Genomic DNA, 25797 nt, shown 5'->3' with positions numbered 1-25797 from the left:
GCGACTCCTCTTCCTGTAGAAAACGTCTGGGTTCCTTGGCAGGGGGGAACCTCATCTGAGCCAGTCTTCCTTTCCAACCTCATCTTCCACTAGATCCTCCATAAATCTTAGGTGCCACCTCAAAATGGCCCGCTCGCCATTCCCAGACTCCACCTTTGCCCTCCGGGTACCACCTCCCTCCCCCAACCCCCAAATTTGAATGACCTTCCTGGTCCTCTCTCTGTGACAAAAATCTCACCCATTGCTGACAGTCCCCCCAGCTTTAACACCTCTCTCTGCCCAGTCCAGCTGAAAATGACCTCCCTCCCCCACACCTTACTGAAGCACTGAGATTCCACCCCATCCACAAAATGGCTCTACTTTGTGGAGATAACGTTAGCGTAACTTTTTTTCAAACGTGTGCTAAATCGTTTCGAGGAGAAAGGCGCTGAGCCTCTTTAAGAGACCTAGGTAGAATCAGTTCAGTGTTGGCTTTGCCATTTCTACCCAGTCCTTTACTGAGCACTTGCTATGACCCGGGTGCTGAGCTGAGTGCTTCTTAGGTATGACCTCATTCAACCCTCGCGATGAAACTGTAAGGTAAGTACCACAGTCCCGTTTTCACAGACAAGGAAACAAAGGCTTTGAGAAGTTAAATAACTTCCCGAGAGCCTCCCAATTTCAGAGGAGCAGGGATGAGGCCCAGGCTTGGCTCACGATATTCACTGCTGTGGCCAATGCTCAGTATTTCCTTCTCAGAGAACTTACAACCCAGAACAGTTAGGATGAGCAGGTGAATGGGAAACCACAGGTCGTCTCCCAACTAGAATAAATTCATGGGAAGTTTCCCCATTCAATGTTTCGTTTTGTTTTGTTCTTTAGAGAGAGAGAGGGAACAAGCGCACGTGCACACAAGCAGGGGGGAGGGGCAGAGAGAGAAAAGGAAAGAGAGAGTCTCAAGCAGGCCCCAGGCTCAGCCGGGAGCCCGACTCCAGGGCTCAACCCCACAACCGTGAGATCATGACCTGAGCCGAAATCAAGAGTTGGACGCTCAACCGACTGAGCCACCCAGGTCGTCCTTTCCATTTTTTTAAATCGAAGTATAACACAAATACAGGAGAGGGCATGAGGAATGCACTTGTGATGAGCACAGGGTGATGTACGGAAGTGTTGAATTACATACACTATTCCATACCTGACACTAATATAACACTACGTTATACGTATACGTTATACGTATATATACGTTAACTGGAATTAAAATGAAAACATAGGGGCGCCTGGGTGGCGCAGTCGGTTGAGCGTCCGACTTCAGCCAGGTCACGATCTCGCGGTCCGGGAGTTCGAGCCCCGCGTCGGGCTCTGGGCTGATGGCTCGGAGCCTGGAGCCTGTTTCCGATTCTGTGTCTCCCTCTCTCTCTCTGCCCCTCCCCCGTTCATGCTCTGTCTCTCTCTGTCCCAAAATAAATAAAAAACGTTGAAAAAAAAATTAAAATGAAAACATAAATACAACAGTAAAATAAAATAAAATGCGTTCATCTTAAAGGGACAGCGTGATAATCATTTACATGCATATGCACTCATATAGGACCACCCCGGTCCGGCCTAGAATATTTCTAGCGCTGCACAAGGTTCTCTCATGCACCTTCTCAGTCCATACCTCCACCAGATATATAACTATGAGTTTACTCTTCGTGTTTTAGCTTCGCCTCTTCTTGACCTTCATATCAATGATCCTGTAACACATAATCTCTCTCACTGTGGTGTATACTCTACTGTATGCATCTACCACCGTTTATTGCCTCAATCTCTAGTTGATGGGAATGTGGGGTGTTTCGAGTTTGGAGACCGTGCCTTTGAACATTTTTGTCCATCACATCTCTGTGTCATCCTATCTCTTGGATACATGTACCCAGGAGGGGCATGACTGAGTTATGGAACAGACATATCGTTAGCTGGAACAGAACCTACCAAACACTTTTCCTCCGTGATTGTGCCTTTCAACACTCCCCCACAGCAAGGTGTGATAGTTCCAATGGCTCCGCATTTCAGTCACACCTGGTATTGTCACTCTTTTCTTTTTAGCCATCCTGGTGGGTGTGTGGTGATATTTCCTTGTGGTTTTGATGCGCATTTTCCCCATGAGTAATGAATGATGTTGCTTACCTTTTTATAGTTTGTTTGGTCACCTGGATAGACTATCTTATGAGTGTCTGTTAAGCCTCTTGTCCAATTTTTATGGGGTCATTGTCTTTTTCTTACTGATTTACAGTTGTTCTATATATATCCTGAAAACAAATACTTGGTTGGATATATGTGTTACAGATTTCTTCTTCCGGGTCTGAGGCTCGCCTTTTCGTGATTTTTTTTTAACGGTTTGTTTATTTATTTTGAGAAAGAGAGTGAGAGAGAGAACACGGGCGGGGGGGGCGGGGGCAGAGAGAGAGGGAGAGAGAGAATCTTAAGCAGGCTCCATGCTCAGTCCGGAGCCGGACTCGGGGCTCGATCCCACGAACTGGGAGATCACGACCTGAGCCAAAGCCAAGAGTCGGATGCCGAACCGACTGAGCCACCCAGGCATCCTGCCTTTCCATGTTTTTAATAGTACTTCTTGACGAAGAGAGGTGGTAATTTTTCATAAAATGCTATCAATTTTCTTCTGTGGTTAGTGCTCTGGGTGTTCTGTTTTAGACATCTTTGCCCACCCCAAGGTCATGAAGACATCCTCTCTATGTTAATTTCTTTTACTCTCGCTTTCTAAGTATCTTCCTCTAGACTTGGAGACAACCGATTGGCTGCTATTTCAATAAGGAGCACAGGTCGCATGGAAAAACTCACCATGACTGGCTCACGTGTCATTACTCACAGGATAATGTCCACCTGTCTTTGGGCCATCTAGCCCGTTATCCTAAGGCCGCCTTAGAGCATCCACAGACGCCATTACGCACTGACTGCATTGCTGTAATTCCAGAGGAGGCACCCCTAATGAGGGGAAGGGGCATCTTGCAAAATGACCTGGAAAGGAGAAGGGAGGCCATCTGTCCCCCCAACCCTGTTGACACTCTCCAGCCGGCAGCCTACTCCCACAACCCGAGCTGTGATCACTTTGCCACACATTCTTCCCATCCTAGCAACTCTCGCGGTCCCTCTTTATCAACCCTTCCCCTGAGCGTGTTCTTTTCTCCCCGGATTTGCCCTTTTATCATCATTTATTTGCCACTGACCCCATAAGATAGCCACTTGCCATCTCTAGGGCACTTACTATGACACCTTTGCTTTTTCCTCCCTTCGCCCCTTCCTCCCCTGACGCAGGCTTATCCCAGCCTCAGCGCCTCGGATTTGGGGGCTGGAAAAGCCTGTGCGGTGGGCCCATCCAGTATGCTGGAGGACGCGCCCGCCCGGCTCTTCAGCTTCCTGGCTCTTCTGGTTCCTCCTGTTTCCTTCCCACCTTCCTTCTGTCAATCAAGAGGCCTGAGGGAACAGTGAGGGAGTGGGAGGCAAATCATAGCCTTTTCAAGCTTAAAGCAGCCTTAGATACGATCTAGTGCAACCCCCTCATCTTACAGATGAGGAAACGGATCCCGAGAGGGGAGGGAGAGGATGTGCCAGAGCCAAATATGTGGGGGAACAAAGCCAGGCCAAACAGGAAGTCCAAATTCCAGGGCTTGAGGCAGAATTTCCAGTCCCACCAGGGAACCTGGGACTGCTTCCCACAGCAACTTTCTCCCTCCAAGCCACACATCCCATTCCAGAAACAACCAGGGCTGCTCAGACACAGCAGCAGACGCAGATCCGACAAGCCCCCAGCGTGTGCACACCAGCGGTCGTCCCTGAGAGTCCATTCCAGAGCCTCCAGGGGACACAGACGACCACCCATCCCAACAGGGGAGTTTCGCGATGACTCATGCCATGACCACATCTTCGTTTTAATTCTCTAATCATGAGGGAACTGATGGGCATCCCGCCTGGCCGCACCTGTTCCAACGGGGGAGTTGGAGAGCAAGAGAGATGGGTGGAGAGCGGGAGGGGCCTGGAGATCACGTCTGTCCCCGCCCCTGTCGCCAAGCCTGCCGCTGAGGGGACCCCCCCCCCCACCCAGGGCAGCCCTCAGCTGGGATCTCCCAAGTTATGGCGGCTGTTAGCACTTAACTGAGCGCTTACTATGCACTAGGCACTGTTCACACCACCTTAGATGAATTCAGTCCAACCTCGCCCAGCCTCTGAAAGAGACACTACGTGTCCCCCACGTTGAAGATGCTGACACGTTGCGGGGGGGGCCTCTGGTCGAGCAGCAGGGAGGCCTTCCCGAAACGTCTTTGATGGGGTCACCAGTCGGCACGAATCACCCCACTCATTACATCTCGCCAACGTCAAGCTCACCCCCAACATCACCACCAAACATGCACGGAGACCACCAGGAACGTACACAAAGCCCAAGATTTTAGCAGCTCCGTGATGAATGTTTGCATTTTCACCACTACGAACTTGTGTCGACAATTACTAGACATTTTGTCGGATTGCATTTATGGTAGTGACAAAGATTTCTTTTTAATTAAATGTGAGGATTTTTTTTTTTTTTTTTAATAAATCTACTTCCAGAGGATGATGAAATGAACAGGGCACGGAGGGCATGTGGATGTGCAGCGAGGGTGATGGGGGCACCGGATGGACTTAAGCATGGGCGACCCACCCGGTCTGGTCCCAGCTCAGAGGCGACCTCGCTGCTGGAGCCCTTGTGCCTCCGATTCCCACCTGCCGCCCCCACAGCACCTCCCGCAGTAAAGCCCTGCGGATTGGGAGAACCTAGTCAGCCCTCCGGCCTCCTCTGGCCCCATTCCACATGAAGGTCACTCACTTCTGGGTTCTCTCCACTTTCCGGAGAAACCCGGTGAGGCCGATAAATGTACTGAGACCCACAAACAAGAAGAGGCCAAATATGAAGACAGAAAGGAATGAGGAAACCCCGCCCTTTCTTTGGACCCAGTCCTGGGTCTTCTGCCTCCACAAAATTTGCACATCACTGGCTGGGGGGGTGGGGGGGGTGGAATGTCCGCCCAGGACCCTCTGCTGAGGATCCCTCCCAGGTGCCGGGCTGTGAGCTGGCCCTGGCCAGGGCAATGCTGTCAAGGACCCAACACCACCCCCTCCTGCTGGGGTACATGGCCCAGCCTGGTGGCCCCGGAAGGTGATACAGGGAGGACTGTCCTTCCTTGGCAAATAGGGACAGTTTAAAAACAATACTCATAAATGAGATGGGGTGGGGGGGGGGGTGTCTAGGGGAGGGCAGAGGACTCGCTCAAAGCCCCAGGGATCTAACAGCAAACAAGAGGCTGGGATTCGCCATCTCCAGCACTCTCAGAGGACAGGAGTCAAAGGCCCTCTGCCCTTGGAGTGCCCGCCATTGCATTCTCTTGGGCGCCGCCTCCCCCACAGCAGGGCGGGTGCCTGGCCAAGGAAGCCAGAGCCTTGTTCAGGGCATTGTTCTCCGTCAGAAGAGGATCTCGAAAGCAGAAGGAAATTAGAAACAACCACACAATGAATACCAGATTCTCCTTTCTCCTGGCTTTGGCTGCCAGGAGAGTAAGCAGGGCTGGGCCGACAGCATACCCCACCCAGCAGTTGCTGGCCCTCCAGGACGTCCAGGCCGCGGGGAAAGGCAGGGCTTGGAGGCTGCACTGGTTGTCTACTGATTCCCACCAGGTCCGTGTTCTTTCTCCAGCTAGATGCTGATTCCTAGACACAGAGCCGCCCTCTGGGGCTTCCTTCCCACGAGGCACAGCCGACAAGCTACGGGCACTCTGTGTTTGCCGGTTGACTAACTGATACCCTCTGGGCGCTTTCCTAGACGTTTTACAGGTGTAGACTCATGGAACCCCCACAGCCACCCCACGAGGGAGACGCTACCGCTAGTCACGTTTTAGTCGTGACGAAGGGGGGTCCAGGTGACCGAGCGCCGGGCAGGACTGATCTGACTGGGGCAGTTTTGACGGGACTAAAATGATCCCGCTCCGCGCTTCTTACGAACATCAGCCTCCCCTACGACACCATGAGACACGCGCAGAGCCCTCCTGGAGTCACCCCCACGTGTCAGATAAAAAGAGTGACCCGAGAGAAGATGTGTCCCCTTCAGAACTTGCACCCCGAGACACAGGACACCATGGGGACGGACACTAACGCGCTGTCGAAGGGGAGACACGTGGAGCCGATGTCAATCTTACCAACTTAGCATCTGAATGTTCCCGCTGAGAATTTTTTCTTAAAAATGCACTTTTTTTCCTCCCCCCTGTTGGGGCTATTCTTCATTTTAACATAATGTTGTGTGTTATGCCTCCTACGTAAGTAGGCACCAGCTTCAAATGTTGTGGAATATTGAGCTCATATATCTAGTCAAACTTCTGCTTGCTTTTTGCTGCCTCCATGGCTACCATGAGGATAAATAGAGGAGAAAGGTTTGGCTCTCAATCGTCCTAGCTGGGCCCTCTGCCATCATTCCCAAAAACAAAGGGGAAAAGATGCCAGCAGTGAGGGACCAGGGTGAGTGGTGAAAGAAAACACCGTCCTCTTCCAACGGGTACTGAGCAGAGTCAAAACTCCCCAGCGAGGGCTGGTGGAGGGGGCAGGAGGGCATTCCCCTAATTCCCTGTAAGGAGCATGCGCGTTGTAAACCTGCGGGCAGAGGAGGGAGAAGACGAGCTGTCACCCTCCAACCCTCTGCAGATGGGGTTGCAGGCTTGGAGGACACCAGCGAACCCCAGCTTGTATGTGGTCCGCCTGGACCTGGGACCCAAGTCCTCTGTGCCCTACTCCGTGTGCCCCACCCCCTCCACCCTGCTGCCCATCGGCTGCAGGATCTGGAAGCTCTGCGTGGTCTGTTAAGTGACCTGCAGTCTCTGGACGGCATGATGGAATGACCACTCCCCTGACCGTGTGCTGTGAGGCTGTCTGAACAAAAAAACCCAAGGATCAGGCTTTGTCCTTGGACTTCCCAGGGGAGGACCACACAAATGGATTGGGTTTTGGGGGTGGAGGTTGTTTTTGTTTTTGTTTTTGTTTAGTCTGTTATATCCGATTGTTAAAACAAAAGTGCTGGAAAGGTCAAGTTCACAGGTTCACTCTCTGAACGAACCCATTGTCCCACAAAGGAGAGTGAAGGGAATCTTCATCCCTCCTGGGCATCTTCACCATCCTGCCACCCTTCTCCCATCTCAGAAGGCATCTGAGTCTCCAGAAAAGCCTCTCTGCTCTGCCCAGTAACAGCCACCGCCTCTTGTGCACTTGACCCCATCGCTGTGCCTCTTTCGGGGACAAGGGAATCGACTACGCCATCTTACTTTCCCCTCTCTCCCACTGGCTTCCTTGGCTCATCCAATAAACATCTTCAAGTTTGCCCCAAACTGGAAAAACCTCCTTGTGTCTGCCTCCTGTGGCCAGAGACCGTCCCTTCCTTCCTCTTACCTTTAACACCAAACTTCCTGGTGGTCTACCTTGCTCTCCGCAACTTCTCCCGCTAATTCCTAAGCCCCCACAGAGGGCAGCCCAAACCAGTGGGAGTTGCTCTCTCAAGGGCCACACATAGTCTTTAAGCACCAACTCCAGCAGCCACTGCTCAATACCCATCCTCTCTGACCTCCCTACATCAGTTACACCAACAGAAAAAACTCCTCCTTGTGAAATGTGCTTAGGGCAAGCGCTTTGCATTGTTTTCTCAAAAGCCATTCCCCTTCTCGTTAGCTGGCACGAGCCAAACTTTGTTCAAGGACAGGAAAGAGATTCTTTTATTTCAGCAAGATGGGCACCGGCCCTGGTCCAAGGGCAGGCAGGCATGCATCCTTTCTGACCAGTGGAATATAGAGGGACGTCGGTTGGGATCTTCTGGGGACAGCCCCTCCACCCCCCCCCCTCACCAATAAGAGAGAGACATGTACAACAATAAGACAGAAGATGTCTGTCCCATGCTGCTCCTTGTTTCCTGTCTTTGAACTCAGTTGTGTGAGGATATGATGCTGGAGGCTGACGGAAGGCCAGGAACACCTCAGCAACACCGGCCCAGAGCTTGGCCGCTGAACGTTCAGACTATGAAAAAGTTCATCTGTGTCTATACCACTGGACACGTTTGCCGTTACCTGTAGCCAAAAGCATCCCCAGCCGACTTGTCACTCCTTTCTTGGTTATTGACATTTCCCTCCTGGCTCTCATTCTCAAGTCTCCTTGACTCCTTGGCAGGCCCTCTGCCCACCCCTTGAATATCCCTGTCCTCCATATCCATGGAGGGCCATGCTCCTGGGTGGGTGTGCCCTCTTCATCTACCTGTTCGCTAACTCCACAAATACCCACTGGCAACTTCTATGTGCTTGGCTGGCCTCTTAGATTTGACTCTCTAGCAGGGGACACAACCAATAAACACAATGAACAAATAGGCTCAGGTCATGATCTCACGGTTCGTGAGTTTGAGCCCTGTATCGGGCTCCATGCTGACAGCTCAGAGCCTGTTTGGGATTCTCTCTCTCTCTCTCTCTCTCTCTCTCTCAATAAATAAACTTAAAAAGAGAGAGAGAGAGGGAAGTGAGTGAAGGGGAGGGGAGTCCAATGAAGCTGAGATCCTTGCAGAACCCAGTAAGCCTTGGGAAGGTGCTGTTGCTGTGCTAAGTGCAATTGGAAGTCATCAGGTAAGATGATTAACCATGGAATTTGTGTTCCTTAAAGATCACTGAGGCTGGAATTTAGAGCCAGAGTGGAAGGGGGAAGGCAGTGTGGACTCATAGTCACCCCGTTGAGAGATGGGGGTGGCCTGGCCCAAGATGGCGGCAGTGCAGATGGAGAGAGGGGACGTGCTTCCCTTGTGATGTACCCCCAGGTAGAAATTATGGGATTAGCTGCTGAGGGGGCTCCCAAGGGTGAAGATCATCACCAAGGATGATCCCCATGTTTTCTAGCTTGAACACAGGGGAGAGTCGTATCATTGAGGGAGATGGGAAGCAGGTTCGCGGGTGAGGCAGGCAGATCGTTTTTGGAGTTCTGTTTTGGAGATATTGTGTTTGAAATGCCTGAGAGCCATCCAAGTGAAGAGACCAAGAGACAGCTAAGTACTCCAGGCTGGAACTCAGGGAATTGGGAATTTGGAGATTGTCAGCCTAGAAACGCATATAAAGCCATGGGGATGGATGAGATCCACCGAGCACAGCGTGAAAAGGGAATACAATGGCCATTTAAGTGAGAGACAGCCTTTATCTTTCCGTCTCCCTTTGTCTTCTCCTCATCATCTTATCAGTTGAAACCCAAAATATTCCCCCAAACTGTCTTCCATTCCCATGGCCATGGCCTTCCAGCCTTCACCTCATCTCCCCTGGAGATTTTCACCAGCCCCCTGGACAGTGGTCCCTCCCACGCATCCACCATTCTGCCACCCGTGGGGTCAGTCCCTGCTCAGCTGTAGCAAAACTGAAACCAGAGGGCGTAGCAGAAAGCCTCAGAGAAGCAGTCGTGGAACGATCCCAGGTGGGAACGGGGTCACCCGGACCTGAGCTGGAGAGGCACCCGCGACAGAGAGAACGAGATGCCCAGGTCGGTAACCACAGCAACGGGGGTGGGTGCAGGCAGACTGCGGCCTTGAACCCCGGTCAGCACCCTGCTCTGGAAGGAGTGGCTTTATTAGCTCAGTTTACTCACGCCAGCCCATGTGGTTTCCAACTCAAAGGTACCACCCAGCACCTGGCATGCCCGCGGCCACTCTCTGCAACAGATAATAGCAACAATAACAAAAACAAGAGTGACCAACATTTACTGAGCACTTACAACATGCCAGGCACTGTGGCAAGTGCCAACCATCCTCCCCAAGTTACGAAGACAACCCTGTGAAGGAGGTATTATAGAGGAGGACTCCGAGGTTCAGGAAGGTTGAGGAGCAGTTAATAGCAAGGCCTTTGGTGTTGGATAGACATGGGTTTGTCTGCTGCTACGTGACTGGGCTTTGTGGACCCTCCCAGCCTCGTCTGCAAAGGGGGCTTAAACGAGAGAATTTGGCAAAGCACTTAGCTGATGCCCATCCCAAGACAGTGCTCAATACCGATCGTTGTGATGGCTGTTGTAATTATAAGAAAACCAAAAGCCAGCTCCTGTCATTTCCCTGTATTAACACCTCCAGTGGCTCCCACCTCCCCAAAGATTAGGACTCCCTGGCCCACCCACGCCACCCACTCCTCCCATCTGGGGCCACCCATTTCCTGAAGGCACCACGTTGTTACGCCTCGCGCGCCTTGCTGTCCGCACGAGCAGAGCACCCTCCTCGCCCTTGTCCACCAGGGAGGAGACCGGAAGTGGTCAGCAGAGAGGCCCAGAACCGCCAGCCAGCCCTAGCTAGGCTCACTGGACTTACAGACTGGGACATCTCTCCCCTATTTGCATTCCGGGTGCTTAGCGCAGCAGCGGCCACCCGGCGACACTGACTGAAGTAAATATCAAAAGCTCATCACATTTCCAAAAAGCAGTCATGGGGAAGGTTGGTGGAGAGGTCAGTTCGGGATTCCAGGAAGAGCCAACATCTCAGCCAGCCCTTCTAGCTGTGGGCCAGCGCTACCACCTCCATGTTCTAAGGACGGGTCTCAACCCATCTCTCCTCCCCCGAAACTCAGAACAATCCTGGAGGCGAGACAATCCTGGGGGCGAGACTTCGGTTTAAATAACTTGCGTGGTTTGGGGAACACAGCCCAGGGCAAAATGTCGGGTCAGAGAAAGGTTGTTCTCTGGTCCACTGTCTCTTCCAGGGCCCTCCACAGCCCCAGACCCTCACCCTGGCAGGACAGTTGCTAGATGGCTTAGAACAGTTGCTTATTTATAAGACTCTCCAGGGGACGCCAGGCTGGCTCAGTTGGGGGACTGTACAGCTTTTGATCTCAGGGTTGTGAGTTCCAGCCCCACGTTGGGTGTAGAGCTTACTTAGAAATAAAATCTTAAAAAAAAAAATAAATAAGGCTCTAGGGGCACCTGGGTGGTTCAGTCAGTTAAGCAACTAACTTCAGCTCAGGTCATGATCTTGAGGTTCCTGAGTTCGAGCCCCAAGTCAGGGTCTGTACTAACAGGTGCAGAGCCTGCTTAGGATTCTCTCTCTCCCTCTCTCTCTGTTCCCCCCTCACAACTTGAGCTCTCTCTCTCTCTCTCTCTCTCAAAATAAATAATAAATAATAAATAAACTTAAAAAAAATAAGGCTCTCTAGAAGACTAAAAGCCTTTAATCTCAATAATAATCATCATAGGATAGCTGTGGGCAGATCGCAAATCCCATCCCACAGAGAGTGAGAACAGTAACAGATAACATTTCTTCCTACTTGCCCAGTATTTCACATTTATAATCTCATCTCTCTTTTTTTAAGTTTATTGATTTATTTTGAGAGAGAGAGAAAGTGTGCATGCGCACGCAAGATGGGGAGAGGCAGAGACAGAGAGAGGATCCCAAGTAGGCTCCACGCTGTCAGCACAGAGCCTGACGTGGGGCTAGGACTCAGGAACTGTGAGATCGTGACCTGAGCCGAAGTCAGATGCTTAACCAACTGAGCCACCCAGGCACCCCTCTACTCTCATCTGATCCGTGTGACAGTGCTATGATGTGCATGGTTTTATTGTCCGCCTTTCCAGCGAGGGGGAAACAGAGATTAATTAAGAATGGCTTGTAAGGTGGAGAGCCGGATTTGGAAGCAACCCCCCTTGGAGCCTGCAGTTCTGCCTACCATGCCTGTTCCAGAGGGGGCTCCGATCCCACGTGATGGTGGATTGGGGAGGTCGGTTGGATTCCTGTCGTTTCCTACCAGCTGCTTTTATTTGGAGGGTGGGGAAGGCAGGCAGGCAGTGTCAGAGCGGTCACCAGTGCCTTCACAGTCGGTCCCTGCCGTGGTGCTATTTGACCTCCACCTAAGACTTCCCACGCTGAGGGGTGACAGAGATCAAAGACAGCAGGTGACTTGGACAACCCCCATCCCCGGAGTCTGAGCTCTCCCCAGGGCTCACGTGATGGGACGTGTGAAGTCGTAAAAGGGGTTTCAGCAAATTTTGCAAGAATAGTAGGAAAACCCTAGGCCCGTCAGTGACCCAAAACAAAGTCAGGTGTCCCAGGAGCATCCCGTCTCCAAACCCCATCCATATCTAGGCACTGCCTCCAGAAGAGCCAACAGCGTTATCCTGACATGTCAGAAGGAGTGCTTAAGATATATTACACCTGTCTCCACTTTCTCCCACGGTTCAGATCGCTCTTTCATCAAGTGATGCCTCAGAGCTGGCTGTTATCGCTCTTGTCCAGCTCGTCACTCAGCTTCCCTGATGACCAGCGTGGCCCCAGGGCAGTTACGTATCCTCCTTCCAGGGAAAACCGCTATACTCAATGCCATTTGGGCTGAGGACGTTGAACGGGTGATAACAATAATAAAAATAAAATCAGCCATGATTTCTGAGCACTTAATGTGTGTCAGGAACAAAGACACAGACTCAGAAACACCCCAGGAGACCCCGCTCATCAACGGCAGAGCCGGGATTCGAACCCAGGACTTGCACGTGGCATCGCACCGCTGCCTTCCAAGAAGGTTACAAGCTGGTGTTCCAGGGTGTCTCTGCTCCCCCAGAGGAGGGGGTGGCTTGAGAAGACCCTTTAAGTAGGTGATACAGTCTGAATTCCAGACTGGATTCAGGAGCTCTGCCCCAGGAACACATCTCTGTAGGAGGACTGCATCCAAATACCCTCTGCCGTGCGCACGGTCAGAAACGCTAAGTCAGTTCCGAGGCAGCCAAATGTTTGGAAAGAATGTCATGTTCAACCTCCAGCCCGCTCAGGACGACTATGAGCAGAGAGACTATCAAAACCCAAGGCATTTAAATAATACAAGACGTAAGAGGCTGAAACCAAAACAGCCTCAAGATCAAGGTGAGGGAGCTGGGATGTTGGTCGTGACAGCAGGAACTGCCCACCCCCGCTCCAGCAACAGGCTGCTCCATCCTGGGGGCGGAGGGGGGCGCCTCTGGCCAAAATCAAAGCCCGATGGCAGGCAAAGGGATGCTGAGTCCAGGAATCCGGGCTTTCGTGATCCACAGGGACAGATCTGCCAGGATGATGGGGATGTCCAGAAAATAGCTTGGGGGGGGGGGGGGACTCTTGTGGCAGAGAAATGTGGGAGGGGAGAGGTGGGGGCTTGACAAGTGACCCTCACAAGCTCATCCTGGGGTTGAAATTTAGTGGACTGACACCTGCCCGCATTCTGGGCTCCAGGCCTGTCCTTAAAAAGGCTCCGAGAAGTTGAAGACCTACACCTGGTTCTCTGCTGAAGCTCAAATTTGCACTTCAGAAGAAAATGCATGGATGCCTACACTGGAGCACTTATCACATTGGCTTCCTTAAAAGGGTTTCCTGACCCCACTGAAAGCAAGCAAGAGTCTTATGGACCCTAAAGAGCTGCGCCGGGGGCCCAGGGCCCCCAACCTTGGCTTTGTTTTGTCTCCCAATTCCCAAGGATGTGATCTTCCTGTTTCTTCGAGAGCCACTGTCTGCTCTCCCTTCCATATCCCCACACTCACCTCCTCACTCCACCCATGGAGCTGACCTCAACCACACCTGCCAGGCTGGAGCCCAGGCAAACCCAGCCATCCACCATAAGCCTAAATACGCTGCACTTAGCAGCATGGCCCGATAGGATGGGTTGTCTGGGCGACCACAGCGCGGGCCCCCAGACAAGCTTGGGCCTCACTCTCACGTCTGGCTCCCTAGAGGGGGCCTTTTGTGTCTTGACCCTCAGATATCCTGGCCCTGAGACTGGCCCTTGTTATGGGCCGAATTGTGTCCCTAAATCCGTATGTTGAAGCCCTAATCCCCATCACCTCAAAATGTGACTCTATTTGGAGACAAGGCCTTTAAAGAGGTGATTAAGTTACAATAAGCCCATTACGGTGGGCCCTAATCCAGCCTGACCCGTGTCTTCGTAAGAGGAGGAAACTTGCGCCCACAAAGAGACACAAAGGACGAACATGCATGGAGGAAAGATCGTGTGAGGACGGGGCGGGAAGGCGGCCATCGGCGAGCCAAAGAAAGAGAGCTCGGAAGCACTCAGACCTTCCGACACCAACATCTTGGGCTTCCGGCCTCCAGAACTGTGAGACGATGATTTTCTGTTGTTTAAACCATACAACCTATGGTATTTGGTTATGGGAACCTGAGCAAATGAAAACAGACCTCATTCCGGGTCTTTGCCACTTTCTGTCACTAATTACAAGAAAGCTTAGCTTTTATTGTGCGTCAGGCACTGCGCTAAGCCGTTTGCAGGCTTCTCTCATTCCAGCCTCTCAACAGCACAGGGAACCTTACTCCATTTTACAAATAGGAAAACTGCCACCCAGAGAGGTCAATGACTTCCCCAAGGTCATCCCAGCTGATAAGTGACGGACTGATACGGGATTCAACCCAAGGAGGGCGACTCCAGAGCTGGCGCTCACAGCCATCACACCCCACAACTAGGGATGCCCAGGCCACCAGCCCCTGGAGGGATGCTGCAACAGACTGAATGTTTGTGTCTCCCCCCCCCCCCGCCCAAATTCATCTGTTGAAACCCTACCTGCCCCCCACCACAGCATGATGATATTAGGAGGCGGGGCCTTTGGGAAGTGATTAGTAATGAGGGTGGGATCCTTGTGACGGAATTAGCGCTCTTATGTAAGGGACCTCCGAGAATTCCCTCACCTTTTTCCAATGCGTGAGGGCACAGGGAGAAGTGGGCAGGCTACAACCCAGAAGAGGGCTCTCGCCAGAACCCACTTGTGCTGGCGCCCTGACCTCAGGCTTCCAGAGCTACAAAGAACACATTTCTGTGGCTAATAAGCTACCCAGTCCATACTATCCTCTCATAGCCGCCCAGACTAAGACAGCCACCCTCAGCCCAGCTCCCAGACCAGCTCGATGAGTCAGCATGGCCAGTAGTGACACTCGGCCCCACAGCTCCAGGCTGCCGTGGACGCTGGCCTTCCTGGAGCCCCAGCGGTGACATGTCCTTCCAAGACCCCAAGAACCTCGTGTCCCTCATCTGAAGGCCTGTGGAGCTGTCGCTCTGCTCCCCTCCCCTCTGAGGGACGCCTCGGCCATTTTGTTCTGTGGCAGCAGGGACTGAGGGAACCCACCGGAACCCAGAGAATAAGCTTGCCCTTTCCAGGCCATCTTGGGTCCTCTTCAAATCATCCCCATGACTAAGTGCCCCTGGGGACTCTAGCTCATCAATTCACCTTAGAAAAAGGGGCAGCTCGTAAGCCACAGAAATGACAGCTGCCCTACCAAGAACAAGAACGGGGCTGCTTTTCCTCACCCGCCCTCCATGCCGGAAGGTCAGGGCCACAGTGGGCCGTGGAGATGGTCCCCCTGAGAGGTGGGCCCCGCGCGCTTTCTCCAGAGGGTCACGCGGTGCAGCGGACAGAGCAGGGGTAGTTCTGGGACGGGAGAGTCTGCCGTCAACTGCAGGGAACGGTCATCTCTGGCAACTCACTCAAACTCCCTGCGGGCCCCCTGCCGAAAAAGGCCAAGTCAACCCTCGTAATGAACAAAGCCGAGCTTTGTAAGCACTGGATTACTTGGGAGGGTGGGAGGAGGAATGAGAATCTTGGTCCTCGTGCTAGTCATGTTACAGTGTCCATTATATTCTACCACACGTGAGCCGAGCTCCCTGCTGGGGCTTCTGCCCATGTTACAAGCAACATGAGGGCAGGAGCCAACCCTGTTCCCCGCATTACCCCAAGCACAGTGTGTGTCCCAAGGTGCGGTACTGACCCACCTGCACCAGACTCACCTGGAAGCCTTTAAATGCGAATTCCCAGCCCCCCGCCCCAGATCTACCGGATGAGGCTCTCCAGAGTGGGGCCCAGGAATCTGCATCCGCCAAGCGTTCCGGCTGATTCTGAGTCTCCCTGCCCCGCTGGGTCCTTTACCCCGCTCAGGAAGTGAGCCAGGCCCTGACAGGGCAGAGCGGTAGGGGAACCGACCGTCCCCGGTGTGCCCTGTGGGGGTTCCTGGGACGCGGGACAGTCCAGGGCAAGCCGGGATGGCTAGTCATTCCAGCCCCCCTTCAAAGTCACACACAAGGACAAGGAGCAGGGGTTTCCAAGCTCATCTCCAAATGGCTCTTACTTGGTGTTGGAATGCGCCCCAAATGTACTCAGGGTTGAGAGTGGGCGTGGGTGATGTTCTGGGATTTCACAACACTCCAAATGAAAAAATGAAGTCAGACCGTGAGGAGCTGACTCAGGGACTCGAGAGAAGGGTCCAGCTTCCCTGGTTTGTCCCCTGCCCCAAACCTACTACCACCACCCTGTGCTGAAAGCAGCAAATGCCCAGAGCTCACGGTTCCCTTACGATCAGAGGGGTCACCCCCTAGGTAGGAGGAGGTCAGGAGAATCATGGGGTGTCAGAACCGGCAAGTCTCCTGGAGATCAAAGAGTCCTGGTCCTTCATTTCTTGCATGAAAAAACAGGTCCAGAAAGGCCACGTGATTGGCAGGGTCACACAGCTAGCCAGCCCAAAGGTGACCCTAGCTCTCTGATGTCTTGATGTCTGCACCTTGACACCAGTGCTTCTGCTGGACAAAAAAAAAAAAAAGACAACAGCAGGAAAAGAAACAAGAAATATGAATTGAGGAAGAGGAGGCTAGACACAGAGATGAGTTAGAGGAAAGAGTGCTTGAGGCCCATGGTGTGTGTCCTAACTCCCCAAGTTACAGATGAGGAAACTGAGGAACACAGAGCTCAAATATATTTCCCAGGGCTACACACAGGAAAACTCTCTTGCAGGTCACTTAAATCCTATCCACAGGGGGTCCCGCCAACAAATCTGAAGATGTGCTGTGTCTGAAACGAGAGACCCTCATGACAATGTCCAACAGAAAGGAGGGACCAGCGCTCCCAGGGCTAGAATTGGAGCCCTGGATCCACGGACACAGTCCCGAAGCCTTCAGCCTGGGGAGTTTCCCCAGAGAGGGTAGAGGCCACTCTGGAAAGGCAGTGGGGGTGACTTTTACTTTTCATTTTAAGCAGTTTTGAGTTATTTGGGGCTCTGGGTGGCTCAGTCGATTAAGCGTTCAACTCTCGGCTTCGACTCGGGTCACGATCTCACAGTTTGTGAATTCGAGCCCTGCATCCGTCTCTGCACTGAAAGCACGGAGCCTGCTTGGGATTGTCTCTCCCTCTCTCTGCCCCTCCTCCTCTTGTTCTCTATTTCTCTCTCAGAAGAAAACAAAACAAAACAAAAAAACAAACAAACAAAAAAAACACCCATAGACGGTTTTGAGTTATTTGAAATAACTGGTAAGAATTTGCTTTTGTGGTATCTTTTTAAAAAGATTAAAGGAGGGGTGCATCTGGCTGGCTCGGTTGGTGGAGTGTGTGACTCTTGATCTTTGGGTTATGAGTTCGAGCCCCATGTCCGGGGTAGAGTTTACTTTAAAAATAAATAGATAGATAGATAGATAGATAGATAAAATTAAAGAGGGGAAATAAATAAAATTAAAGAGGGAAAAAAGTTCTTTAGTGGCTGGTGAGAGAGGAGCAGGAGACCAAGCCCTGAGCTTGGGAAAGCAGAGAGATGAAAATACTGGGATTTTGAAGACAGAGGCTGAGATCAAGGAAAGAAGACCAAAGGACCCCCTCGGTAACTGGAGGTAAGTTGGATTTCCTGGAGGGGAGGTGTCTGTATGGTGGTAGAATTGGACGTGAACTTGCTTTTTTAAGCACATTAAAAGTAACTAATTTAGGGGCTGGCTGGCTCAGTTGATTACGCGTCTGACTCTCGATTTTGGCTCAGGTCATGATCTCATGGTTTGTGAGTTTGAATCCCACATCAGGCCCATAGCAGAGTCCGGAGCCTGCTTGAAGTTCTCTCTCTCTCTTCCTCTCTCTCTCTCTCTCTCTCTCTCTGCCCCTCCCCTGCTCATGGTCACTCTCTTTCTCTATTTCTCTCTCAAAATAAATAAATAAGCATTAAAAAAAATTTTAGGGGCACCTGGGTGGTTCAGTTGGTTAAGCATCTAATTTCGGCTCAGGTCATGATCTCACAGCTTGTGAGTTCAAGCCCTGTGTCAGGCACTGTGCTGACAGCTCAGAGCCTGGAGCCTGCTTTGGATTCTCTCTCTCTCTCTCTCTCTCTCTGCCCCTCCACTGCTCACACTCTGCCTCTCTCTCTCTCAAAAATAAACATTTAAAAATTTTTTTTTAATTTTTAAATAAAAAGTAACAAATCTAGAGATGATAAAGCATGTCTACTTGTCATAGTCATAGGAGACAGCACCTAAGGATTTAAGAGCTAATTTCTAAAAAGTATTTCGAGTTCTCTGTAATTGGGTGTTCAAAAATATTACCTCCAAGTTATAGTCCATGACAAAATGGAAACAATCTTCCAGGAATTGATGTCTCTGCGGTTGACCCAGTAAAACCCTGGCTGTGCAGAATCCTTAGGGAATGAATGAGTCACTTTATAGAGTAGAATTTCCTGAATAGCTGAAGGCGAAACTTTAAGTGACAGACATGTAAACTTTTAAATGCAAGTCTTTCTAAACCGGCCTCATCACAGCCTGCATTCTGAACCAGAGGACCCGGGACATTATTTCTATAATCCCATTTTAGGCGGCCCCTAGGGCTTACCGACGCCTGGAAGGACTCCACACCCAGTATCTTACAACCAGAAGTTTCCCTCTTGCCACAATCCCCACCCCACACCCGTGCCTCACTCCCTCCACCCCTACTCTACACTCACTTCATCCCTGGTCCCTAGTCCAGCGCCTCATTCCTGACGGTCATCAGGAGCTTAGCCACCACGCCCAGGGGATCGGCAGTTTTCTCTCCCTATTATTAAAGCTGCAGAATTGAAATCTACCAAAGAAAGGCACAGAACCACACCGCAAACAATCAGAGCAATAGCCAACCTATGTGTGACACACGACACTTTCCTTTACAGAGTTTATGAAGCAGCTGGCACAGGTAGGTTTCACCACATTTTTATGACGAACCTGAGGCTGGCAGGTTAGAGGAGCTTCAGAAGGTCACCTGCCCAAAATCCAGTACGTGGATAACTCAAATCCAGGTGTTGTAACTCCAAATCCTTATGCTTTGCTACTTTCTGAATTACCCACGTTGACTAAATGCCTAAAATCTGCCAAAAGAAGAGACAGAACAAACCAAAACCGGCCATCCGGCCGGACTCCTTTAACACGAAGATCGGTGAAATCACGCCAGGCAGTAACTTTTGATTTCCGTTCATGTTGAGCTGTTGCTTCTGCAAATCATCGTAATTGCAAATTGCAAAGAAGTATCTGGTATGAGCAAGCCACTGGGGTGTTTCGGCAGGAGAGGAGAGGAAGGGTGCCGTGCTTACAAAGGGTGTGGACCATGTGACCGGGTCTGCACGACAATTATGAACAGCCCCTATGGGAAGAAATCAAAGATCGGAGTGAAAGTGTTGTTAATCTACTCTCCGGAGAGTTGGCTGCGGCTCTGTTTTCATCTGGAAGTCCTACAGACCAGGAATGTGTTTCTGCTGACGTACCGCTTTCCACCATGTTCCAGGACAACGCAATTAGCGTCCTGTGTTCCAACAAATCGCTTGTGACAGAACGTTAGCCATTTGGAGTTTTGCAGTGTATACACCCCACTGCCGCTCTGCCTGCTCTCACGTGACGTGTGTGACCACAGATCACAAGTTGCCACCCAGCACTGCCCAGAAATGCTACTCTATTTCTTAGCGAGCTCCCTTCCCCCCTCCCAAGATGGCTGTCCTACAACTTTTCCTCTCCCTTCCAGCCTCCCTCCCTGTCTTTGCTCTCAGTTCATGATCTCAGCCCTTATGTCACCCAGAAAATAGAAGCCAACGATTAAAGACTACCTCATCTTCCCTCCAACAAGCCCCTTGGCCTCCCAGCATCCAACTCTCCCTTCAAACCTGACCTGGTTTGCCTGGGACTGGGAGAGGGGAGTGGCCCTGGGACATGGAACTTTCTGTTTTAAAGCTTTCCCAGGGCAGGGGACTTTCGGCTAAAACTGGGGAAGTCGCTCCAAATCCAGATGTGCTCCCCCTGCTCCTTCCCATCAGAAGCCCACCCTCCAGGAGACACCGGATGCCATCTCCTCTCACCAGCCTACGGGCTCCAGTCCTGACCACCCTCTCTTCTGCCTCATCCCCCTCTCCCTTCCGCTGAACATGCAGACGAGGTCTGAGATCCCTCATCTTAAAGAATAAGAAATATCTCCCTTGATCCCACTTTTCCCTCCTCCTGCCAACCCGATTCGCTGCCCTCCAGAGCAAAGTTCTATCCGTACTCACCAAATCCTTTCACACCTGCTATTCTCTTATTTTTATGTTTGTTTATTTTTTTTCTTTAATTTTTTTTTCAACTTTTTTATTTATTTTTGGGACAGAGAGAGACAGAGCATGAACAGGGGAGGGGCAGAGAGAGAGGGAGACACAGAATCAGAAACAGGCTCCAGGCTCCGAGCCATCAGCCCAGAGCCCGACGCGGGGCTCGAACTCCCGGACCGCGAGATCGTGACCTGGCTGAAGTCGGACGCTTAACCGACTGCGCCACCCAGGCGCCCCTATTTATTTATTTTTGAGAGAGAAAGAGAAGAGCGCAGGGGAGGGGCAGAGAGAGAGGGAGAGAGAGAATCCCAAGCAGGCTCCGTGCTGTCAGTGCACAGCCTGAAGCAGGGCTCCATCTTACGAACTGTGAGATCATGACCTGAGCCAAAATCAAGGCCACGCAGGCGCCCCTCACACCTGCCATTCTTGGCGAACCACTTCCACTCAGGCTCCCTCCCCTTCAGTCCAAGAAAACCTCCATGGTCAAGACCACCCACACTTGCCAAATCCAAGGTGAAGTCTGAGCTCCTACCTTACTCAACCTGTGGCGAGGGAGGGAGGCTTTTAATTTTTTATTTCCTATTGATTACAGACCAGTAGTGTTGAGAAAGAGAAAACAGATGGGTAGCTGCAAGAATGAGCCTGTGCTTGGGGGATTCGGCTATAAAAGTTGCTGAATGCCTACTCGGAGTTTCTGTAATACATCTCCCCCTGAACCAGGCACTGCTCCAGATCCCACACTCTCCTGGTTTAGAGTGGAGAGTTTCCACTCATCCAACAATTGGGGTTCTTCTAAGAGGGCAATTTGGACCAAGAGACACAGACATGTACAGAGGAAAGATGGCCATGTGTGTGAAGAGGCAGAAATGGAGTAGTACAGCTGTAAACCAAGGAATGCCAAGTCTTGTCAGCAACCCCCAGAAGCCAGGAAGAGGCAAGGAAAGAGTCCTCCCTAGAACCTTCCGAGGGCACATGGCCCGGACGACACTTTGACTCTGGGCTTCCAGCCTCCAGAACCGGGAGGCAATAAACTTCTGTTATTTTAAGCCAGCCTGAGAAAGCCATGCGACCCCCAATTTGTATCTCCAGCCCAGAGTGCTCCCCTGAACACCAGACCTCTGCACGACCATCTGCGTCCCTGACATTCCCCCCCCCCCCCGACGTCTGAACTTTGGGGTTTTCTTTCCCAGATCCATTTCTCCCTGCTTCCCCCAGCTCAGTACATGGCAGGGGCATTCTGCCAGTTGTTCAGGCCAAAAATTTAGGAGTCATCCTTGATCCCTCTCTCGCCACCTCCCCCGCATATCCAATCCATCAGCAGTTTCTGTCAGCTCTACATAGCAGATATTTCCTCCTTTTCTGCCAACCATCCTCACGCCCGGCCTCACTAGAATGTTCCAAGAGGGCAAGGATTCGGTTTGTTCATTGCTACCCGTGGTGCCTGGAACATAATAGGCATTCAGCAAATACCCGTGAGATCAGTGAATGAAACAAGACTGTATTAATTCAAACACTCCCCTGATTGAGGATTTGTGATCATGTAAACAGAGGCTACTAAGCGCACTCACAGTACAATGAAGGTAAGGAAGCATTTTGACGAGGCGGTACAATAAGCAGTAAGTTTACAAGCAACATGCCTGTTCATTAGGAATCATTTGCATACTCATGATGGTCCTCAGGTTTCTCTTTTAAACGACCTGGTTTATGGGCCACCAGGGCGGCTCAGTCAGTTGAGCGTCCAACTCTTGGTGGCAGCTCAGGTCACGATCTCATGGTTCGTAGGTTCAAGCCCTGCATCGGGCTCTGCGCTGGCAGCATGGAGCCTGCTTGGGATTCTCTCTCTCTCTCTCTCCCTCTCTCCCTCTCTCTGCCCCTCCTCTGTTCTCTCTCTCTCTCTCTCTCTCAAAATAAATAAACATTTTTTTTAATGACCTGGCTTACTTGGTGGTTATACAAAGCCTAGGTCCTTCTTCACAGTCTAGTTCAATACATTTAAGTATAGCCTTCCAACTAGTATCATTGCATTTCCTTAAAAGAAAATGCATATTCTCCAATTCAAAATCTGCAGAATGCCAGAGAGCACACGCATCCTAGAAATACCCTAGCTTCTTGATGTTTCCACCACGGCTCGCCCAGCATTCCAAAAATGCATCTTGAAATACTCAAGCCTTTTGATACTGAGCAAAGCATGTTAGAAGCTGTAATTGCTTTGAAAAAGAGAGACGGCCACTCTCAGGCACTTCCCAACACACCCTGCTAAACTTGCAGCAGTGCCTTCCTTCTGTGCGCGATGCATTCGGTGACCCAAGTTTGCCATTTTAAACCGTGAAACTGACGCAAACAGTTCACTCTTATGAAGTTCAGTTCAGCTCAGCAAACACTTCCTGAAGCCTGATCTTGGGTCAGACACAGTGCCAGTGTCAAGGGCTCAAAGATGAGTAAACAACATGTGGTCCCTACCCTCCAGAATCTTCCACTGTGGGATAATTATATTAGCTATATTAATTACATTGGGATTATATTCACATGACCAGACTGTAGTGAAAGCTTGGTCGAGGGCTGTTTAAGGTGCTGTGTAGGTACAAGAGGTAACTCCATGAGGGTGAGAGATATCAGGCACAGAGTAGGTGGCTTGAGAGACGGCCTGAGTTCACAAAGTGGACAACGCAGGGAAAGCAGGAAGCACACCTCACTCATGTATGAGCTCCAGATCACGAACCAAAATTACATGGAAAAATCTCCTAGAATTTAAAGAATAACTCCTGTAACTAGAACTCTGGTTCCCAGCCACCAAAACCACAAAAGTTAAGAGGTTCAAAACTCAGCTAATTGTCCAAATGCTTTGTCACACAGCCCCTGGATGAGGCTTGAGTGTTGATTAAAGGGTCCAATGGGTGGCCATCCCAGGTGGGCAAGGTCAACAGCTTTGTGAATGACCGCTGACTTCAGATCATCACCTCCCATAAACCTTCATCTCTCATCTCTTTATTTGCAAGAATCCTATGCCCAGATCCTTTCAATAGATGCAGAAAATACATTTGAGAAAATACAGCATCTTTCTTGATTAAAAACCCTCAAGAAAGTAGGGATAGAGACAACATACCTCAAGATCATAAAGGCCATCTATGAAAGACCCACAGCTAATATGGGTCCTCAATGGGGAAAAACTGAGAGCTTTTCCCCTAAGGTCGGGAACACGACAGGGATGTTCACTCTCACCACTGTTGTTCAATATAGTGTTGGAAGTCCTGCCTCAGCAATCAGGCAACAAAAAGAAATAAAAGAGATCCAAACTGGCACGAAAGAAGTCAAACTTCCACGCTTCACAGACGACATGATACTATACGTGCAAAACCTGAAAGACTCCACCAAAAAACTGCTGGAACTGATCCATGAATTCAGCAAAGTCACAGGGTACAAAATTAATGTACAGAAATAGGTTGCATTTCTCTACACCAATAATGAAGCGGCAGAAGGAGAAATCAAGGAATTGATCCCATTCACAGTTGTGCCAAAAACCATAAAATACCTTGGAATAAACCTAGCCAAAGAGGTGAAAAATCTATACACTGAAAACTATAGAAAGCTTATGAAAGAAATTGAAGACGACACACAAGAAAATGGAAAAAATATTCCATGCTCAATGAATTGGAAGAACAAATACTGTTAAGATGTCGATACTACGAAAGCAATCTACACATTCAATGCAATCTCTATCCAAATAACACCAGCATTCTTCACAGAGCTAGAACAAGCAATCCTAAAATTTGATTGGAAACAGAAAAGACACCCAAATAGCCAAAGCAATGTTGAAAAACGAAAACCAGGGGCGCCTGGGTGGCTCAGTCGGTTAGGCATCCGACTTCGGCTCAGGTCATGATCTCACGGTTCATGAGTTCGAATCCCGCGTCGGGCTCTGTGCTGACAGCTCGGAGCCTGGAGCCTGCTTTGGATTCTGTGTCTCCCTCACTCACTCTCTCTCTCTCTCTCAAAAATAAATAAAAATTAGGGGCGCCTGGGTGGCGCAGTCGGTTAAGCGTCCGACTTCAGCCAGGTCACGATCTCGCGGTCCGTGGGTTCGAGCCCCGCGTCAGGCTCTGGGCTGATGGCTCAGAGCCTGGAGCCTGTTTCCGATTCTGTGTCTCCCTCTCTCTCTGCCCCTCCCCCGTTCATGCTCTGTCTCTCTCTGTCCCACAAATAAATAAACGTTGAAAAAAAATTAAAAATAAAAATAAATAAATAAAAATTAAAAAAAAAAAAAGAAAGAAAAAGAAAACCAAAGCTGGAGGCATCACAATTCAAGCTGTAATCATCAAAACAGTATGGTACTGGCACAAACACAGACACATAGATCAATGGAACAGAACAGAGAACCCAGAAATGGACCTACAAATGTGTGGCCAACTAATCTTCAACAAAGCAGGAAAGAATATACAATGGAAAAAGACGGTCTCTTCAGCAAATGGTTCTGGGAAAACTGGACAGCAACATGCAGAAAACTGGACCACTTTCTTACACCAGACACAAAAACAAACTCAAAATGGATGAAAGACCTAAAAGTAAGACAGGAAACCACCAAAATCCTAGAGGATAAAACAGGCAGCAACCTCTTTGACCTCAGCCTCAGCAACTTCTTATTAGACATGTCTCCCAAGTCAAGGAAAACAAAAGCAAAAATGAACTCATCAAGATAAAAAGCTTCTGATGGTGAAGAAAACCATCAGCAAAACTAAAGGACAGTCGGAAGAATGGGAGAAGATATTTGCAAATGACATATCAGGTAAAGGGTTAGTATCCAAAATCTATAAAGAACTTATCAAACTCAACACCCAAAAAAACAAATAATCCAGTGAAGAAATGGGCAAAAGATATGAACACTTTTCCAAAGACACCCAGATCGCTAACAGACACATGAAAAGATGCTCAACATCACTCATCATCCTGGAGATACAAATCAAAACCACAATGAGATACCACCCTGAAACCTGTCAGAATGGCTAAAATTAACAAGCAACTCCGGAAATAACAGATGTTGGTGAGGATGAGGAGAAAAGGGAACCGTTTTGCACTGTTGGTGGGAATGCAAACTGGTGCAGCCACTCTGGAAAACAATATGGAGGTTCCTCAAAAAAATTAAAAATAGGGGTGCCTGGGTGGCTCATTCAGTTAAGCATCTAACTCTTGATTTCAGCTTAGGTCATGATCTCACGGTTCATGAGTTCAAGCCCTGCGGTGGGCTCCTCACTGTGTGGAGCCTGCTTGGGATTCTCTCTCTCTCTGCCCATCTCCTGCTTGCTCTTTCTCTCTCTCTTTCTCTCTCTCTCTCTCTCTCTCTATCAAAATAAATAAATAAACTTAAAAATACATATGTGAAAAAAGAAAAATTATTTTAAAAAATTAAAATACAGGGGCGCCTGGGTGGCGCAGTCGGTTAAGCGTCCGACTTCAGCCAGGTCACGATCTCG

The 25797-nt window shown here is 50.3% G+C and overlaps 1 long non-coding RNA gene across 1 annotated transcript in view; it reads right to left on the bottom strand.

Annotated features, from left to right (window-relative positions):
- The window catches only part of LOC125146683 (uncharacterized), a 48543-nt gene that overhangs the window by 1026 nt on the left and 21720 nt on the right, over positions 1-25797 (bottom strand). The window lies entirely within an intron of this gene.

The sequence above is a fragment of the Prionailurus viverrinus genome, chromosome D1 (assembly GCF_022837055.1).
Source record: "Prionailurus viverrinus isolate Anna chromosome D1, UM_Priviv_1.0, whole genome shotgun sequence".
NCBI classification, from domain to species: domain Eukaryota; kingdom Metazoa; phylum Chordata; class Mammalia; order Carnivora; family Felidae; genus Prionailurus; species Prionailurus viverrinus.
Note: the sequence above shows the minus strand (reverse complement) of the source record. Positions and strands in the feature narration are given on the sequence as shown.